The sequence below is a fragment of the Bombus pyrosoma genome, linkage group LG5, assembly GCF_014825855.1.
Source record: "Bombus pyrosoma isolate SC7728 linkage group LG5, ASM1482585v1, whole genome shotgun sequence".
Taxonomy (NCBI): domain Eukaryota; kingdom Metazoa; phylum Arthropoda; class Insecta; order Hymenoptera; family Apidae; genus Bombus; species Bombus pyrosoma.
Genome location: NC_057774.1, coordinates 2,154,843 through 2,172,105, shown reverse-complemented (window position 1 = coordinate 2,172,105; position 17,263 = coordinate 2,154,843). Strand labels below are relative to the sequence as shown.

The 17,263-nt window shown below is 35.2% G+C and overlaps 1 protein-coding gene across 15 annotated transcripts in view; it reads left to right on the top strand.

Moving 5' to 3' along the window:
- Positions 1 to 17,263, top strand: part of LOC122567754 (doublesex- and mab-3-related transcription factor 1Y-like) — a 102,707-nt gene that overhangs the window by 79,457 nt on the left and 5,987 nt on the right. For 11 of the 15 annotated variants that reach the window (XM_043726697.1, XM_043726704.1, XM_043726699.1 and 8 more), the window contains 2 exons: positions 23 to 9,962; positions 10,988 to 16,312. The exons of 1 other annotated variant lie outside the window; for it this stretch is intronic. The gene's annotated coding sequence lies outside the window, so the exon portion shown is untranslated. The remainder of the gene's footprint in view (positions 1 to 22; positions 9,963 to 10,987; positions 16,313 to 17,263) is intronic. 3 more of the 15 variants (XM_043726693.1, XM_043726702.1, XM_043726691.1) reach the window with 3 other exon arrangements.

Genomic DNA, 17,263 nt, shown 5'->3' with positions numbered 1-17,263 from the left:
CGCAAAATTCGTTTATTTGTAGGAAACGATCGTGATTTGAACCTACGTTTGGTATGTGCTTACTAAAAAATCAGCTGTGGAAATGAGATCAGTATCAAAATAGTTATCAAACAGCGACAAAATTGTGAAGAACGAAACTAGTACGAATTTCCGGCAGAAACTTGGAGAGGGATAAGTTTCCGTTTTAGAACGTAAAACGTTTTCTGTCTTTCCTCTACGTTCTATTCTCTCCTTTCCTCTCACACCCTTATTTCGTCTAGATTGTTCGAAGCCGAAGTCGTAATCGCAAATCCGGCACACATAAAACTGATTCTAACCTATAAAATGCCCTTCCATTCGAGAGCGAGTCAGACCGCATCGCTTAGACCAGCAAAGTATTTCTCGGTTCCTTTATGTTCCCTTCTTCCGTTCCTTTCTCCTTCTTCTTCATTCTACGTTCACTGTCTATGGAACTCACTTCCTTGACAGTTTCCACGATCGTCGTTGAAACTCTCGTATTTCTTCAACATTGTTTTATTGCACTTTCTGAATTTAGACAAATTCTGCCGGATGTGTAGCGTAGAGTCCTGTGCATGCGCCAGATACGTATGCCACCATTAAACGTAGTACTTTATCGAAGATTTCATTAAAATGTGAACGTGTCTTCTATCAGGGTTCTGATGTACAATTAGTTGGAAAGTTTTGTAATATTCTGGTTTCTTCTGTTAAATTTTCTTTTGGCTCTAACAATTTGAAATGACAAGAACTACGGAGCATATACTCGTATTTCGAACTTATTCACTTTAATATATTCGACTGACCTTGTATCAGACAGAAACCATAAACCTCTCCATAACAGAAATAAAAGAAATTCATCAATCTTAATTTTAGGTAGATATTCTCATAAGATAATAAAACTTGCCCCTCTAATTTAAGAGACAAAACCACTCGAAGTCATTCGTTTCAGAACAGAATTACGTTTTTTTTTTTCAACATTTGTTAAGGAAACTATATTATTTTAAGAAATTTATTGAAATTAAAATACTTCTTTAGTTTTTTAACTTCTTTCCCAAACCAATGATACATATATACGCGGATATTTCGATACAATTTTTTGTTTAAACTCAATGAAATAGCGTCTCGTAATTGGATTTTATCGAGACCAGAAGCGGAGCGATCGTGAAGATAAGTTTCTACTGCGGAACGAAATGAGACCAAACTGCAAGGAAATGTGTATGTATACATATGTGTACCGTTTATAGCGAGAAATTTTCGAACCGGGACGATGATCTGACCAATTTCATCAAAGCGGCCGCTCCAAATGAACCTCTGCTAACGCGGCAACTTAAAGGTGCGGACTCAGTTTTAACGATGACAACACCATAAAGAATCAAATTTACGAGTACTCTTCACTACCCTTCTTTGGGTGATCATCCCCACTTTACCGGTATTCTTAGTTAGTTCTTTAGCCTTAGTGCATCTCGGAGGAATATTCGTGTTCCACGATGGGGTGAAAACGTGTCAGTCGTTGATGATTTTTCATATACGTTATTGTTTCTATATGTATGTTATTTAAGTAATTATGCAGTTTGGTGATTTCTCCCAGTTTTGTCTATGTAACTCCAATTCGTACATCTGGAATATCATTTAGTAACGTGACTACAAAAATTTGATACTACGCAAGTGAAATGTAGAATCTGATATAAAAAGGTTTCGTTGGAAGATAAGAACATGCGTAATTATTTCTTGTAGTCGCTGCACTTATCTAAGCAATGGATGCTTTATTACAAACTACTGAACCACTAAAGTCTAACAAGGTAAATCGGCAATCAAACATGTTTCATATACACAGGTACATACATCATTACATATATCTATTATATTACAGAAATACGATCTACCGAATGCTTCAAAATTTTTGGTATTTGCGATAATTTATCATGATTTAGATCGTGTAATAGTAAAAGAAATCTGACAAGAGAGATCACGGTGATGTTGCGTCCGCCATAGAAACGGTGAATCATGTGCGTCAGACGAGAGTACCGTTGGACGGTTGCCAAGTTTAAATCTTTGACAGAGCTACTTCACTGAAAGATTTCGCGAACAGATACGATAGGTCAATCTTATCTCGTTTATGACATGACATTGATGCTTTGTTTTAAAGAGGGAACGGAGTCAATAAATTCAGGACTATAAAGGATATATCCAGACTGACATTTTTCTCCTCCAGGGATGATATAAAGGCAACAATCTGGGTATCGTAATTAAGAAACGAAAGCAGATTTCTTTTCGTGTTTCTGTTGATAATACCGAATTCAGAGCAAGCTCTTATCTATTCTTCTATGGAAATTGTATTTATGAAGCAATTTGTTCGGGCTTATTAACATTTTGCGAATGCAAGAATAAGTTGTATGTAAATGTTATTGAATGCAGAACTTTTACCGAACGGATGTTTTGTATTGTAAATGTATGTACCTACGGTACTGTGCCGATATGTTAGACCTTTATAAAGAAAGATAAAGACATTGTTTTAATTTTCTTGGCAACAAGAGTAACTACAAACGACCATAAACCATAAAAGACCACAAAGAAGATTATTCAAAAATTCACTTCTGCAAAGTCCATTTTATGTTTGTGGAAATGTTATGGATACATGTACGTACATACATATAGACTGCATTTATGGGGAATTTAAAGATGCAAAAATGCATACAGTGTATGTAGAAGATACATAAAAATATTTACAGCAAAGTATCGATATGATATTTTGGTAGATGGAACAAACCTCCTGGCTAGGAGAACGTACTCTTTTATTATTATTAAAAAATATTTGAGAAAAGGAAGAAATTGATCGTTCCAAGGTCTCAAATTCTACGACGGGGTTGAATCATCATTGTACCTTTTGCACACAGAACAGATCAATGAACAATATGTTTGTAACATATGTCCACAGGGACAATTCTTTTCATTGCTGATTCGAATCGTCCGAGGCGTTTACGAGCGGGCCAAAGACACGGGGACCCGCGTATCCTGGCGTATCCTCGCGAGGATTGTGTTTGTTTCGTGATTCGCGAGACGATTTCGACTTTGCTAGTGTCTGTCACATAAACTCTGCTAGTTTATTGCAGCCGAAGTAAAATAAGTTGGAGTCAGGGGTGCGCCTCGCTTACGACTTCGCGGTGACGGATAGAGAGGAAAGAACGGGAGGACGGACAGAGGAAGCGAAGCAAGGGGAAAAGGAGAGGAAAAAATACCGCGAGTTGTAAAGCAAACCGCGTTTACGACCGTCGTTAAATTCGTTCTGAGAGACCTGTCCGATAACATTGACGCTGCCAGCTGCAGAAAACAGAAGTAACCCTCTCTGCCGCGATATGCTTGCAATTCTGATCGAATACTATGATCGATGAGCTTTTAGTGCCTTTTCTTTTAAGACTTTTATATTTCTTCATACGTATATTAAAGTATACACATTCTATGAATTGGATATTACAATGCTGTTTTGAAAAATGAATACTAGGATAAGATAGGTTACGTTTTAACGTGATATAAAGCCAATGATATGCAAATTCTATAAATATTTAAACGAATGTGAAATGAATATTAGTCATTATCAATATCTAGTTCGAAATGCACGCGTAATAGTTACGATATCTGAATTTAAAAAAAAAATTAAAAACAGATGAAAGCTATACTTTTACATTAATTTCAGTAGTAGATGATTATAAATAATGTACAATAGTTAATCAATTAATAACTGAAGGTTATAATTGATATATTTAATCATTAATTGCGATGTAACGTTTAAATGAGCTATTTGTTTATTAAAATTCTCTTTGTCTCGTGAAATGAATATTTGAATCTTTCCTTAGATCTAACAGGTATCGAATGCTTCTTACATTTCTACACTCGATCATTTAATAATTTCATGATGCTGAAACTTGTTTCAAAACCAACAAATTCGATAAATTTTCAATGAGAATGGAAACTAGTAAACGGTATCTGAAAACTGTACGATAACATAGATCTCGGCGAAGGAAAACTTTATTGCTCACATAAATTCTCTCTTATAATTTAAATAAGCGTGCTCAAGATTTACAACTGGACGTGTAGAAAATATCCTGTAAACGCGTTAAAGGGTTATCGACGCGCGGACGCTATAGCCGACGAAACGGCTTATATATTTTATCTGATATAAGTGTGCGACAATAAAGATCTAATCGTTGTGTGCACATTACAAGACAAAACCGCTGACTATGAGCGTATATTTTTTTCGTTCATGGGTAGTAAAAACGCTCAGATTTATGCCCCGTTCATTGATGAATACCTTCGATGTTACAAAATATTCATTACGATCGTTGAGTGCCTTGGGATCACTTTTTAATTTGATATACGGCTATGTGTTAAATCTTTTTATCTTTTGTTGGGTTGAGTCGCGTCAGAAGTGGAAATCTTTGCATCAAAGAATTGCAAAAGCATTAAATATCATGCTGCGAATGTTCGGTAAAGATCTGACAACTGACGAATAAGAACTGATAGCTGATGAGAAGAATATGGCTTTTGGAAGATGTAAAAATAATTTGGACTTGAGCAGTTAACATTTTTCATGTTTGTCAATGACAGGCTTGTAAATGCTTCCACGGTTATAAAAAATTTTAAGATGCTAGGACATGCGAAATATACGTACATGGCATATAAAAATATATTACGTATTGAAAGTAAAATATGCTCTATAACATTTAATATTAATGGATAAAGCAAATCCCTATTAAGGCTGTATTTCATTACTTACATTTATAAAAATGTTAAGTTAAATAAACATACGATATAGGAATGATCTTCTTCTAACATCTTTCTTGCTGAAAAGTACAAAGAACGATTAATGCCAGACGTCGCACGTTTGTCGCACGTTTATGAAATATAGTTTTTTTTCACGAAAATTTATTGCTGAAATTATGTTCCACGATATTTCTTCGGCTAAAAACATTAAACTTTCGAAATATTTCAACACTTTAACGAGCTATGAAAGGGGAAACTACTTGATTGTACAACTTGTAAGAAAAACAAAAATCCTGATTGCGTTCCTTGCCGTGGATTATTGAAATATAATTTATAGGTGCAATAAAAATTAGTTTCAAATTACACGTGTTGAATTACCTATATTCGTAAGAAGAAATGGAAATGATCGAGCCAGTTGTTCTGCGCTAAATAGTTGGTGCGATAAAAGATTGATATTGTAAATCACTTGTAATTAATTATTATATGTTTATTTTTGGAAAAAATTTATACGACTTTAGTCTCCAATAGATATATTTAAATATAGTACAGCTCTTTGTCTATTTATCGCACGATATAGGAATTATTTTTGCTTCGAGGATTATTAATCTCTGATACTTGGGCATAACCATTCTTATGTAAATAAATTATAAATTTATCAATAATGAAATAATTTAATGAATAATGGCATGAAACGTTGTTATCTGAAGGTTCTGTTGTACGATTATGAAGTTTACTACTGGCGAGTGATATGACTTCCAGATAAATATCTGTTATTTAAAGACATACGAAGTAATATATTTGCAATTAGTATCCTGACACATGCTTCTCTTTGTCAGAATGTTATTCAGTTCCACTCTACGAAAAAGGAGATTTACAGATATTTTACCTTTATCGTCGTTACAGCTATGGTAGAATATTACTTATAATAATAAAATATTATGACAATATTATGAAATTGTTTTTTAAAAGTTAATCTGTAATAAATTTTCAGTCGTAATTGTCGAAGCTTGTGAAATCATTATATTGTTTAAAAAGCCCTTTAATTTCAAATTGTTTAATTCTCTGAATAATAAGCTAGGAAAGAAAAATCCTTCTACTGACACGAAGACTACTGACATTATTGCAAATATGTACAGATATATATATATATTGACGAATTGTAATTTAGTTATAAATTAATATTTTGATGGAATCTATATTCATAAATCGCTAACTCCAGAAAAACTAGTAAGTATTGTTGCTAATCATTAATTTATCATTAATTCGAAAATTCGATGTACCCCAAGGTAAGTGTCCCACCTATGTAGCATAAAAGGCATCTATAGTAATATTAGATTGTTTAAAAAGTTGATAGTGAAATCTAAACCAAAATTTTAAAGCTAATATATTTTTATAAAATTAATAGTTTATTAAACAATATATATATGCACCAATAATAGTTTATGAGATAATATTTTCGTCGGCAATGATCTTTGAATCGGGTACTTGCAAGTTTCTAAAATATTAATTTCTTTTAAACAATCGGAAGTATACATCTCTTGTATCTAATACCAGAAATGTAAAAAATCTTCACGATAATTGTTGGTTCTAAACTTTTCGTTATCTTATTATACTGTCAAAAGACAATGAATCATTTCTTGGTCGTCATATCTGAAAGAGTTAGCCCCTTCATCAACTCAAAGGAACCCTGGTCGAATTAAAAATAGATTACTTAAACTCTGCAACAAATTAAGAGAAAGATTGGGACGGGTGTATAATAAAAGGCAAATCTGAAAATTGAATTCAACTCGCGCAAAGTAATTAATGTGAGGATCGTGAGAGAAAGGGAAAGAAAGAAAGAAAGAAAAACAGAGATAAACGTTGTGAGACCTTGACGGCGATCGTCGGCCCTATTCTCTACGAATGGAGGCGCAATTCCCAAGACAAAGCAATAATTAACAGCAGCTAAGTGCGTGAGCCGACGCCGGCTCTTCTTCATCCTCATCATCGTCGTGTCTTCCATGTACATGCGCCAAGAATCAGGGAGCGTTAAGCAATGTAACAGGCCTGACTCTGCTGGCAAAAGGAGTTTTACTACTTTCTAACCACAGTCGCGGGCTACAATTAAACCCCCATAAAACCTCGTCGTAACTTTTTTAAAAGCGACCGACCATTCTCTCGCGCGTATCCAAGCTCCCTTCGTTTGCTGGGCAAAAACCACGCTATATTGCATCCTTAATGAAGCCTCGAGACGTTATGGGTATCGACGTCTTCCGGTCAACCCAAAACCGCCATGTTGCAGCGTTGCGTTGGTTTGGTCTCGGCCTTTCCTTTCGGCCTAATGGTAAAGTCCAAATTTCACGAAAACCTTAAATTTCAGGAGCTTGGACTTTTATAGCGAGTCCAAAACAGGAATATAAGATTGTGCTACTGTACTAGATTCAATGAGCGGAGCGAATAGGATTGAACATTTCAGCTATTGTCTAATGTCGCGTTGGCTTAAACCTTCTCATTTAAATAGGTATTTGACAAAAATTCTTGATAAATAACCCCCTTGCGATTCTGTTAACTAGAATCGAATCTCGATAATCTTTTATCATGTCATAAACCTTTAAAAGGCTACAATTTTATTCATTTCGTACCGCTTCGCTCTGAAAACTTTTACAAGTAATATAAACTCACTCTATCTCGAATTGTTTTTCACGTATTTAGATTACTGTTACTTTACCTTCATAAATCGAATTAGAAGAAGTTCGATCGCTGCAAGTCAAAGTCAGACAGTTCTACAATTCGAAATATGTAGCACGTATACATATATGCAGATATACACCTTATAATGAAAAATCGGAATCAACCATATTCTTGACCCTCGCATCAACATCCTTAGTGTCCTTAGAAAATAAATAGTTGACTTGTAATAATTGCATATGTCTTTCTTTAAGTTTGAACAATGCGTAAAGTATTGATCTTTGCACAAAGCCTCCTTAAATCGTTCTCGTTCGTTAAATCCTTTATTTGACAAAATTTCCATAACTCGAACATTTTACTTCTTCCCTCGAGATTCGAGTTATCGACGTCCGGCTATTCTAGGATATATTCACAGTAAGAAACGCAACAAAGCATTCCGTAAAACATATTTTTTTCGAAACAAAACCTGTCTTCTCATCCGCGGCTAGAAGCCTGGCGCTAAACGTTCGATCGCTTCGTACGATTTTCATCATGCGGTCATTCGCAGCGGGAATCGTTCGATTGCCACGTGATTCGTCGACACATAAACGTAGATAAGAGAGGAATCGCGGGATGTAGAGCCACGAGACGTTCGCCACGAAATTAGCTCCCGCAAGAGAGGACGCGAAGAAGAGAAGAAGAGCTATTTTTTAAGACTCTGGCTAAGCAGGCTATGGAGAATCTCGAAACCGGCCAATTTCTAGGGATCTTGAAGCAGACAGCGTGCACGCAGTGGCTCGACGTGGGAGCTGGCGGTGGGCGGGCAGGGGACGTGTAAAAAGGCGAAGAAGAAGGTTAAAGAAGGAACCTGACAAGCAGCCGTGCGGGGCTTTAGCGGGGACTGACGTTTACGGCCCGGAGCGGTCGACCTAACGTCAGTAAAACTTAAGAAGAAATACAAGCGAAGTCCGCATCGACAGTTAAAGTCATACGCGCGAAAATACAACCGGGCTTCTATGAAATACGACGTCTGTTGAGCGCCTACCTTTGGCCAGCAACAGTCAACCGAGGTCCACCCAGGATACGCGTCTCGTTAATGAAAAGAACACCGCCTCCTACCGATCCTCTCATGGACGATAATCGAGTTCTATGACCCAACGAAATCGAATGGCCACCCGCGATCAAGAGATCGTTACAACTTTCGTTGTCAACGAGAGGAAATTCTGTGCTCGGTTTTTGAAGTCAGGAATCGTGAAGAGAATGCAAGAACTGTGATCGCGTCTGTACGTCAAGGGAAACGTAAAACCAAAGGGTATTCGAGCGAAGCGAATAGTTGATCGCTTCCTCGAGGCCACCTCTTTACTTCGTTGTTAGGATTTCGAAGGAGACCGTGTAGAAAATTGGACGCGCCTGTGGCTCTTCTAAGAGGCTGAGGAATGCCATAGAAATAAATTGGTATTAGTTGATCTTTTATCGGTTTTTGTTAGCGCATTGTCATTTTCAAAGAATATTTCTTTAATACTCGTAATTATGGGAAAGAATTTTTTAGTCTGTATAAACTATATTTGCTTACCTGTCAAAGATTAAAAATACTTAAAGTAGCAATAATGTTCAAAACAAGATACACGTGTATATAGAATTTGTTAAACGAGTTCTTAAAGAGTAATCGTTCATTCCGCCATAAAGATATCAGACAGGAAACATGACCGAGCATTTGTTGCGAATTAAGAGGTTGGTGTTCTAAATGTACTTTTTAGAATTAAATAGGTATGATCGAGAAGGCGATACATAATAAGAGCACGTAAGTAGGAATAGTAAAAGGCAAATCGAAATGATAGATCTCGCTGTTTCGCAATATCTCTTATTCTACAAATGGGAGTAAAATGAGAATTTCATTTGATCATGATAATTACAAACGTATGTATCCTCATTACAAATGTGCGAATACGTACATGTAAGATATTGCATCTGCAGATAACACGCATTATTTATTAGTAGATTGAGGATCTTTATGAAAATTCATGTTATTACGAACGTAACTAGAGCAATAATAACCTAGTAATAAAGTAATAACCTAAATAGAGGTTTGCTTCCTTTTTGTAAACATTATTGTAGACATTTCGTATAGTTTTGGAACTTGCATGTATCCTATGCACATTTTGCATCTTTACATTTGCCATAAACGAGTAAATATCCGTAGTATATTTATTAGAAAAAGAAACTAAGAACGTCACGAAGAAGGTTGGATCTGTGGCCGAAGTGACCGGCGATTCGCTAGGATAGGTATTATTTGAAGCATTCGTACTGATTTTATGGTCTTCCTGCCCCTTATGGAGGACGCGAACGGGGTAGAAGTGAGAATTCGCGAAGCACTTACCAGCAGACGATAAACTTCCAGCCACCGACTCCACAACCGCCGTAACCGTTTCCATTTTAGCTACGTGCCTGGATGTGTCTTCTTCTCCTTAGATCTCCTTTACGACCAGCCTCCTCTGGTCCTGAAATCTGCCTAGATCAATCGTCGGATGAAAGTCTTTGTCCAGGAACCATTCAACCGTTCGGTACGTTCACAGCTTACGGACCATCACGATTATTCCTTTTCATTTCTGAGTTGAACTCCTTTTAAAACTATGTCGTACGTTGACACATGGCACATAACACCCGAAAGCAATTTATTTTTATGCAACTTTTACTGTTGCCATGGAGATAAGAAATCCCTCGTGATAGTGTATGTCTAATTACATACTCATACACTGCAATGTTATTGCAACCGGTTGATTCCAGTGGAAAATGCAGACGCGATTCTTGTCTCTTCTTTAATTACTCGCTATCAGAGGACAGGCCACCGGTGATTGGATTAAGCATCCGCTACTGAATTACCGAAACAAAATGTAAAAGGCGAAGTAACTGCGAGTTGAATCCTTTTTTCTAAGTAGTGAAAGGCAAGATCGTGACATGGTGGATGCTGCAAATAACTTGAATATAACTTGATGATTGAGCATAGGGTGTTCATATGGTTATAATGGTATTATGATGGTGGAAATGTTAGTTGGCCGAGTAATACTTTACTATGAGTTTCTTGACTTCTCTGTGATTCAACTCGAATGACTTTTTGTGTCAATTACGAGAAGGACTTTTAATACTTTGAGGAAATCTTTAGTGTAAATTTGAAACAAGAGATCATGCTTATTAACAATGATTCTTTTATATTTTCAACCTTGATGGAACAATATATTTTGAAATGAGATCTGGCGAAATGAGTAGGTAGTTACAGTTTATAATATCTCCGAGACCTTTTAGGATATGAGATACCATTATGAATGGAACTATATAATCCATAAAAAAAATTGTGATTAGGTTATATGTCTTCAAAAGTGAGTCTACTATAGTCTGTACTATTATATTATAGTGTCCGTTGCTAGAAAAAAAAATCCGTCTGAAAAGGGTTACTCGAGAAACTTTTTAATAATAAAAAAAAAATGAAAAAATTCAGTGAAGAGTAATCCAAAGAACATAGTGAACCAAATATGCAATTATTTAAGTAATTTGTGTGGTAAAAAGAAAAACATGTTTCGTCAATTTGCAGGTTATTGTGCTCTCATGGTGTCATTAGCACTAGAACTCCGGATGCAGATATTTTGACTCCTGTTACCTTTCTCTGCGCTCAATATTTTGGTCCTCAGTCTAAAAACTTTGATGCCTGACGGGTTTCTCGCATTTTTGCTGAAACATAATGCATATCAAATCCTATTTTTAGTTTTTAAGTTTCATCTTTATAAGTAGTTCTAACTTGCGTTTTAATATTAAAAAAAAAAAAAAAGAAGTTGAATTTGATGTAATGTCTTTACCTTATTTATATATCTCCTTGCCATTATATGTTAAATTGTTGTTAAATACTCTAGTATAATTTCTACAAATTTTGCTAATATTAAAATGAGATGTGGCGTATCTGAGATATCGCATTGGGTAAGAAAATTAGGAGTACAGTTATAAATCAAAGTTTTATGAGGCACTCCATGGCCAGTTGGGAGAAGAAGGTCACTCTACAAATGAATGGAACATGAACTGTGAAGCGAGATATAATCGCAGGTATCTCGGTTTCTCTGCCACTCTTTCAATAGTTCTGTCTTCTTCCGATCATTTTTCGATGTTCTCGTGGCTTAACTGTTTCATCTTAACCCGCAAACATCGATGAAGCTTTTATGACTTTGTAATTACGAGCAGGGTCTGAAGTTAAAATACCATAACTGAGAAGAACCCTTCTTTTCTTTCTTTAAATCGATGCTAAGATTATTCGTCTCTCTTGCGGATCTATCATTTACTCGTTTAATTGAGAGATCTTCTTCCGTTCGATAAATCGGTTAATCCAACGATAGTCAAGTACACCAGGGAAACGGAAATTATTTAATATTTATGGTATTACGAATGATGATATCATGAAACTGTAATTAGGTAGGATTCTGTATCTTTTTACTTATTTATTTATAGAAACCAAGATCAAGATATCTACGAATTAGGATTTTTTAAATAATTTCGATAATGGCAGTGCTTTCACGTGATTTTCTCTTTGACAGTAACCAAAGAATATATTTGGTAATTAAAGGGATGGCCGTTTAAGATGAAACCGATATTCAAAGAACAAAGATTAGTCATAATAATGGAAATTAATCCCAACGAATAAATAATTCTTTAATTAGCTAATTAATCTTTGTTAGAACAGATTTATATCGATGGAATGTAAATTAGCATACTGTCCATCTCATCACAATACAAAAAGTTGTATTTTTGTGTTTGTTAGACAATTAAACGTAGAAATTAATCTATAACATATTCAATTCTATCTCTGAAATTCTAGAAACTTTTCTATTCTAGAAATTCTAGAAATTTATTTTAATAATTGTACATATTTATATCGCATAATCCGTAAATAAGATTTGAATTTTATTTAAAAAGACATCGAATTAATTTACACATCTAATACATTCACCGCACATCTCCGTTTTAGCGCTCAGACTTGTCCCGTGGCTTTACGATTCGTTTTCATGACTTTTCAGTGCAATGAGATAGCGAAACCCTTCTTCCGTTTCATCTTTCCTCTCTTTTCTCCTCTTCACAGCTGCGAAACGCTAGAGATACTATAGTTGATTTTCTTTTATGACTTTTTCAGTTTTACTCTTTCTTTCTTTCCTTTCTGTTTTTTACCCCCTTCCCTCCTTTTTCCTCCTTTCTCTCTCTCTCTCTCTCTCTCTCCCTCTCTTCCACTCCCCATATTTTTGAAGCAGTTTTATTAAGGCACGCGTTCCGCGGAGAAAGACACGGGCAATGGGCTATATAATTTCTTTTTCTTTAACGACGTGTCGTTGGAGGCGTTGTTTAAAAAGAACGACACAGTGTTTAATACTAACGAGACAGTGTCGTATTTCTTCGTTGATGAACATAGAAAGACGAGGAGTACGTGTGTAAATGATTCTGTTGATTGATGTTTGTAAAGAAGTTAAACATCAAGGATTCATTAAAAGGGAGAAAGAGTAATTTTCTTTAGTGACGTTGTTTGATGACGCATATAGTCGAAGATATTTTAGAACGAATTGGTCTAATTAAATAATTGAAGCTTAACTTATCTATAAATTTAAATTGTATTTCTATTAAAATCATATATCACTTGGTTAAATTATAAATTCTAATCTATAATGTCGTAGAAAATTGAAATTAAATTATATTGGAAAGTCAAAGTAGCATTAATTCCACCAATTTTAACGTAGAAATTTATAATAAACAAGAAAAAGGAGTCAAATGCAAACAGGCACATGTATAAAATATTAGACATTGTTACGTTTAAAACAGATACTAATAAGACAAGAAATGTGACTTGAAAGAAATTGTAACTACATGGTGCACATTACATAGACCAGGTTACTAAATATATTTCTAAACATCAGGTACTGTTCACAATCTTCGCGTTCCAGATTGAAAACAAAGCTCATCAAAATTGATGATTGTACTTTCTACACACCCTGTCGCAAAATAATGCATAACTAAGATGTCAAATAATTCTATGCGACGATCATTCAAACGATTTATTCAACGATAATAATGCTTAACATTACCGATTGTCAGTTTTTAATCAAAATTTAATTCGAACGTTGACTTTATGGAATTATAAGATATAATTTTTATATCATTTTCATAAATTACTATGAAAAGAAAGATTTTCGGAAATTATAGTACCACTTCAGAAATGACAATGAGAGAAAACAATAATTTCAATCATTCGTTAGCATAAAAATTGAGGTTTACACATTTGCTGTTTTCTTTTACAAATATTCTAGTAAACCGACTATTCTTTTATAGACTGTTTTATCTCATGTAGATTTAGATAGCCCAGAAGCAGTCGGAAACTACAACATTTGATATTTAATCCAAAAAACATTCAATAGTTTTTACAAGTAGAAATAAAATTTTGAGCTACGTAGGTGAGTTAAAAATGTGCAACAATTGATATGTTCGTGTTACATAAGCAGTACGAGTTCCATTAACCGGTTCTTGTTTTCCTTCTATCGTTCTTCATTCTTCCGTTGACTGCCATTTTACTTTTTTCGTTCAACCCGTGGTCTTTATCTGCTCATTTATTCACTTTTCTGAAGAATTCTCTACCAACTTCCGACAAATACTGCAGATTGTGTTGGATTATATTCTAGATTTGAATGATTTTTCCTTGTTCCTTTCAAGGATTGAATTCATTGAATTGTAAATTTCTTGTTGGTTTCTTTTAATTTTAGCGAGTGCATTATGATTTGCGTTGTATCCTGTTGCATAATCTCCCTTTTTATTATCTTGCCTTATAACAGATAAATGTAATATATATATATAATATAATATAATATAATAATATAATATACCTATATATAAGACGACAAACAATAAATAGAATATACCAATATCTTTTTACGACAAAAAAGTAGGATACCATCTGTATTTCGTTCAATTTCTAAAATCAATCCATATCTTATAATCGCTGCATAAAACTCACGAAAGACGCAGAGAACAAATTTCAGTAAATAACAGTAAATAACCTAAACATAAATTTTATGTTTTTTTACGTGCGGCAACGGCCGACCCGGTTCCCAAGAACACGGTGCCGAGATTTTGGTGTCAGAATGTTCCAGGAAGGACCGTGGAAATTATTAAATGGGAGACGGTAGTTAACACGTATTTTGCTTCACATATTCATTTTCGGCGTCTTTATGCACGATCACGGATTGGTCTTAAGACCACACGTTGGACACGGTTGTTATCGAACGGACACGAACGACGATTAAAATGACTTCTTTAAAAAAGGGATAAGGAGCGTCTACGAAAATCCTTCAAGCGTCTATCCGGTAGAAGGCGGTCTTTATCGCTGTGATGCTTTTCCAGACGTTATACGTCGACGAGATTCGTTTTACGATGCGGCCAAGTTTTAGTGCCGAACGAGGTTCCGCTTCTCTAGCATTTTCTGACTTTCGCCTTTTAGTTTATTCCTTGGCCATGGTATTTTCGCGAATACTGGCACGAATCCCAATTTACAATATCATTGTGTGACTGTAATCTTCGTCAAGGCATAGAAATATTAAAAGACGGATGAATTTTTGCTATGACGAATATACGGAATATTGCGATGGGAAACAATTGGAGATACGAGCTTTAAAATGGTTGTAAAATGTTTTCTGGATCTCGTTGATATTATGTTTGCTTATAATTATTTTTATAAGATATTTTAGATACTATTTGATACACTATTTTGCAGAAAGCTAGATATGTGATATTCTGAAATTGTTAGAAAATATTTTATACGTCGTTTTATAGAAACGTAAGTATTAGATTATATCCTAAAGAATTTTATTTTTAATGCACTTTCTTTATCATTGCCCCATGTTAAAAGTCTTTCTTTATACTTGCATGGGGTGAAAAAAAGTGTAGTTACATATTATAAGCTTCAAAGGAAGCCAGATATGTTATAGTTAACATGTAATTAGTAATGGTAGTTATAGTGAAAGAAAATATAAAAGATTCTTCGAGCTTCGTATTGCAATATTAAATCGTTTTACGTACAAAACGGAAACTTCGATATTAATTAAGTGTAGAAAACACTGGATGCATGTAATTAATTCGGTTGCACATAAAAAAGTCCCATCGAAGCGCAAAATTATTTGAGGTACTCGGTTCATTTTTATGTAAACTTCATGTGGAAATCACAATTACTTATATTATGAACGCGACTGGTCTTAATTCACTAAGGTAAAGCAAATTATTTAGTTTACAGAAGACATTTATCTTCGAGATATAAAAGGCATACTTAAAATTCTCTCTACGCTCTACTTTGCACCGACTTATATCTACATTGTCGTCGTATTTTATTTCTATCTACTATAACAGTCAAAACAATAATCGCAAAACAAACGACGGTATTCGATTAAAATTATTTAATTATTTCCATCAGTTAACCCAAACTTAAATGCCAAACAAAACCCTGCATCATCGCATTAAATCTACAAGCTGCATGAAAAATGTATCTACCCTCATCGCTTAAATTCTCGATATGTATCTAACCAGCCAATCATTCTCTGTGCCTACTATCAACCAAGCATATCGAAGTTCGTCCATTTATCGTATATCGGATAAAAGAGAGGAAAAGACGAAAAATCTTAAATTGGCGTGATGCATCCTGAAGAGGAACCAGCGTGTCTAGACTTTCGAAAAAGTCAGCTACGATCCTTTGCCGCTGGTGTGCTGAGCAAGAAACCGAGTCTGGTCTGGCCGGGTGAATGGCGGGTGGGTGCACGTATGAAAACTAAGTCCGGGTTTCATTTGACTGGCTTTACGAGGGAGACATAAAATGGATTTTACTGTCGGCTAGTTCGCCAGTTCTCAAGTTGGTAACATTGCTTTAGCGAGCATAATATAGCCCCCATGCCTTTCTTCTCCTTCTCCTCCAGTTCTTCCTCTTTCGTCGCCATTCCTCTTCTCTTTCTCTTTCCCCTTTCTCTTATTCGTTTTCTTCTTTCCTCGTCAGGACGCACGTCCCTTTCGTTGTCGTTCCAACGTGACTCTTTTCTCCCTTTTTCTTTTCTGCCCTCTTCTTGTCGGTACCTTTTTCATTTTCTTTCTCTTCACCTCTCATCCCTGTCTCATCCACACTGGCCCCGTGTATTCGACCAGTCGAATCTTTAAAAGTCATGCTTCGCGGTATGTTTCCGCCCTGCTCGGCGGAAAGTTTTCGCATGAGAAATGTCTCGCCGACGGATTTAATATCCGCTGGATAAGACGGCATGCTGGTCATTAAACTTAACTTCGAATTCATTTCCTGTTCTGTTTCGGTAGCGGTTAAGGACCTTACGGCATTTTGTTACCTTTTCTTCGGTTACCAGACGCCATTATCGTTCGTTTCTGGCCCCATACACACGTTTAATGCCCGCGTATTTAGTCGAGAGACTTATACATGCATTAATTTATTTCTAGCTTTGTTTATTCCTTATTCCTTGGTTACCCTTCGCTCGTTATCGTTATTTTTACGACTAATCCAGGATAACAGCACATTCCTAATTGCAATATAATTCTAATAATTCTTCTTGGGATGTAGCAATCTTGAATCTGGATTGTACATAATGGAATATCATTTTATACTGTTTTATTCCTGTCAACTTTTATCATTGTTGAACAATTTAATGTGGCATTTAAAAACGGCATAGAAAACGAAATAAACGAAAAATGTTAGAATAAGTAAGAATAAAATCTCTATTTATTTATTTACTAAGTACAAACAGTTACGTTCCATTTCTTTACTCAGAGTGGCTACGAAAGTGAAAAGTATATATTAAATTTG